At 38.3% G+C, this 3963-nt stretch overlaps 1 non-coding gene across 1 annotated transcript; it reads right to left on the bottom strand.

Annotated features, from left to right (window-relative positions):
- Window positions 1-2138: 2138 nt before the first annotated feature.
- Window positions 2139-2245, bottom strand: LOC122036525. Its single transcript, XR_006127402.1, has one exon. It is a non-coding gene; the product is annotated as a small nucleolar RNA R71 (small nucleolar RNA).
- Between the last annotated feature and the right edge of the window lie 1718 nt (window positions 2246-3963).

Genomic DNA, 3963 nt, shown 5'->3' on the forward strand with positions numbered 1-3963 from the left:
CTATTGATAGGAGTCACTTTTGGGGCAAAAATGATGCTTGTTGACGATTCGGAGAACAAACGAAGTAAAATGGATTGATTGTGTGAAGTTCACACTGTAGTGGCACTTGCTAGAGGTGGAGAAGACTCTGGCCATGTGGTTCCACATGACCATGTTAAAGAAGCAGAGAAGGAGAAGGCCATGGCCGTGTGGCCTACTAGAGGAGGAGTAGAACGCGACCGTGTGAATCCATACGGTCATGCCACCTGATCAGAGACCAAGCAGAACATGACCGTGTGACTCCACACGGCCATGCCACCTGACTAGAGACCAAGCATAGCGCGGCCGTGTGGATGCCACACAGTTGTGGCACGGGCCATGCCCAACACTATTTAAGGGGATTTCTTCCCCTTTCTAAGGGAACGAAGGTTCTCCCTTCGGGAGATCTATCTTGGTGTCGATCTACATTCTTCCCAATCTTCGTTCGACGATCCAAGGCCATATTCATCATCTCATCAAATCCAGAAGCAAAGGATTGGATCCGAATATCACTCAACTCAATCAGATAAGCTTCTTCTCCCTTCCTCTTTTAGTTGGGTTTGGATGCTTTCAATTCTTATGTCTTTGGATTCTTCCCTTTGCACCATGGAGTAGATCTATTGTTCTAGGATTAAGGGAGTAATTGTGATGTGCATTGATGGAAAAACTCATGGAAATGTCAATTTCCTATCTATATGACATTACCATGCCTTGTATCTATTTGATCTTATATGCATGTATTGTGTTTGAGCTTAATTCTCATGTTTGATTGAATGGTTGTGTAGAGTTATTGATCTCGTAGGGGGAATGCCCTAGATTGTATGACCGAGGGCCCTAGTGATAGGGGTAACCCATTTTCAGACATCTAGGGTATTACCTTGAAGGGAGAAGTAATTCCCCGCAAGGAAGTAGGGAAATAGATGTAATCGTTATCTCTATTCCTATGGTTATTAAGTATATTGTGATTTCTGACTGAGGGGTCATAGTGACAGGGGTGACCCGTTACCAAACTTCATAGGGATCATTTCTATTTAATAGCGTGGGATATAAATCCAAATAGCATTTCAGCTTGACCACTGCAGGGAAGAGTCGCTAATAAATCTAGCTTGCTACAAGTGTATGGGAATTGAGGATGGGTAATTGGTGAACCATGATACATTGAGAATGATTACAATGAAACTGAACCCCTAGAATATTTCCCAATTCAAGTCTCTCTCTCTCTCCTTTACTCAATCTTAGTTCTCTTTAGTTAGCATGTGGCTTTCAAGCGTCAATTGTTTAGCTAATTTTCTATGAGAAATCACTAGTGTTTATAACCAGTCCATGTGAGTTCGATAATCTTTTATATTACTAATGATGTAATCGTGCACTTGCAGCTTCGTAATAAGTTTTTGGCACCGTTGCTGGGGACTGCGCTTATAACATTAGTAGATAATCATTTGAGTTAGCCTAAACTTGTTTTCTTTCTCATATTGTAAATATTTTTACAATACTGTTTTTGTAGATACATCTCACATTTGTTTACTTCTATTTCTGTAATTTTCTTTTTATAATTTAAATTCAACACTTTGAAAATTCTATTTCTTTCTGCATTTAGAACTTGCGTTTGGCATATTTGTAATCTTGTTCTTAGATATGAAGATCTAATCTTGCAGGAGATTTACTACCACTTGATCTAAAGATAGATTGAGCATACCGAAGAAGAAGAAACCTGTAGAGACAACAAGAAGAACAAGAATAATTTGAAATGATGAACAAACCTCTTAAAGATTACGCAGCACCTTATGTACAGGGGCTTCGGTCTAGCATTATCAGACGACCTGTTGAAGCCAATAATTTTTAGATTAAGCCTGTGGTGATTACAATGGTTCATCAAAATTAATTTGGAGGTGGACCACATGAAGATCCAAAACCAACACTTGGAAGTCTTTTATGAAATTTACAGTACAATGAAAATGAATGAAGTTCCAACGGAAGCAATAAGATTATTGTCATTCAGGTTTTTCCTAAGGGATAGAGTCAAGTAGTGGCTTAATTCCTTACTAGCTAATATCATCACATCTTGGGAGCAATGTGAGCAACAATTCCTCAATAAATTCTATCCTTCTAGTAAAACTGCTTACATGAGAAATCTTATAGCAAGCTTCAGATAGTCAGATTCAGAATCATTATTTGAAGCATAAGATTGATTCAAAAAGATGCTTAGTCATTGCCCACATCATGGACTTGAGAAGTGGTTAGCTCTACACACTTTTTATAATGACATCAACTATCACACAAAGGTGTCCCTTGACTCTACATTTGGAGGAGCATTAATAAACAAAAGTCTAGATGAGGTTGAAGATATTATAGAGAGTGTAACCCAAAATCATCATCAATGGGCATCTGAAAGATGTGGAGGCTCCTTCTCTGAAAATCCTATCAAGGTATTAAGAAAGTTTGACGTGGATGCAATTACTCTTATGTCCACGAAGTTGGACGCTTTGACTAAAAAGTTTGAGAATATGAGAACTAGTATGGTTAATGCAATTGTATGTGTATGTGACACTTGTGGAAGCATGGACCATGCTTAAGAAACTTGCGCTTTGGGGTCCATCTTTGCACAAATTAATCAGCTTGAGCAATGTGATGCAATAGTAAGTTATAATCAAAGATAAAATAATACGTATTGCAATACATACAACCCTGGGTGAAAGAATCATCCAAAATTTTCTTACCGGAACAATTAAGATCAAGGACCATTTACAGGGGTAATGCCAAGTTACCAACCCGGATAACAAAACTATCAACAACAACCGTCACAAGGCTATCAACTATCCTAGATAGAAAAGATGTTTGAGGAAGTTCTTGCTGAACAAAAGGAAATGAAAAATGAAATCAAGCAACTCACTCAAAGAATGGATAACACTGAAAAATACCAAAAGATTCAAAATAGCCAAATTACCTAGACAACCTCATCTTCTTCAAGAGCACCAGGAGCTTTCCCAGGCAAGTCTGATGTGAATCCGATTGAACACTGCAACAAAATAGAGCTTCGGATTGGATGAACCTTGGGAGATCCCCAAGTGATTGCTCATAAAGGGATTGATAATTTAGAAGAGTTCTCTCCTCCCTTACCTAATCTAGTTAAGGTCCAGGATGATGAGGAGATTACCAAGAAGGTTGAAGAGACTCTTTCAGCACCACCCCAAAATCAAACAGTCAAAGATTAGCTATGACAAAGATGGATGAAAAATTTGACAGATTTTTAGAAAAGGTCAAAGAACTTTGTATTGAGGTTCCTCAGATTGATGCTCTTCACCAAATGACCAAGTTCACTAAATTTTTGAAGGATATCATGTCCAACCAAAGGAAAAAAAGAGAGTTCGAGACTGTGGCGCTAATGGAAGAGTGCAGTGCTCTATTCATGACAACTGCTCCCCTAAAGGTTCAAGATCCAGGAAGCTTCACAATTCCTTACACTATAGGAACTGAATTCATAGATAGAGTTTTTTGTGATTTGGGGGCAAGTGTTAGCCTCATTCCATATTTGGTTTATAATAAGCTAGGTTTCAAAAACTTTAAACTTACTATTATAGTACTTTAGTTAGCTGATCATTCATGTAGGTACCCTATGGGTATCATTGAAGATGTGCTGGTAGAGGTGGGTGGTTGTATCATACCCATCGATTTTGTTATCTTAGATATGGAGGAGGATCCCAAGATCCCAATCATATTGGGAAGACCGTTCTTTGTGATTGCTGGAGCTATTATTGATGTAAAAAATCATAAACTATTTCTAGTTATTGGTAAGAAAAGATTAGAATTTGATTTACCTAAATATCCTAATCATGTATCTTCCCTTTTTAACTAAGTACAGCGGGACATATGCCCACAAGATTGAGGAATGGAACTTCCATTCTCATGGGAGGCCACCGGATGCAGTACATGATCTAGCAAGAATTG

The sequence above is a fragment of the Zingiber officinale genome, unplaced genomic scaffold (assembly GCF_018446385.1).
Source record: "Zingiber officinale cultivar Zhangliang unplaced genomic scaffold, Zo_v1.1 ctg167, whole genome shotgun sequence".
Lineage (NCBI taxonomy): Eukaryota > Viridiplantae > Streptophyta > Magnoliopsida > Zingiberales > Zingiberaceae > Zingiber > Zingiber officinale.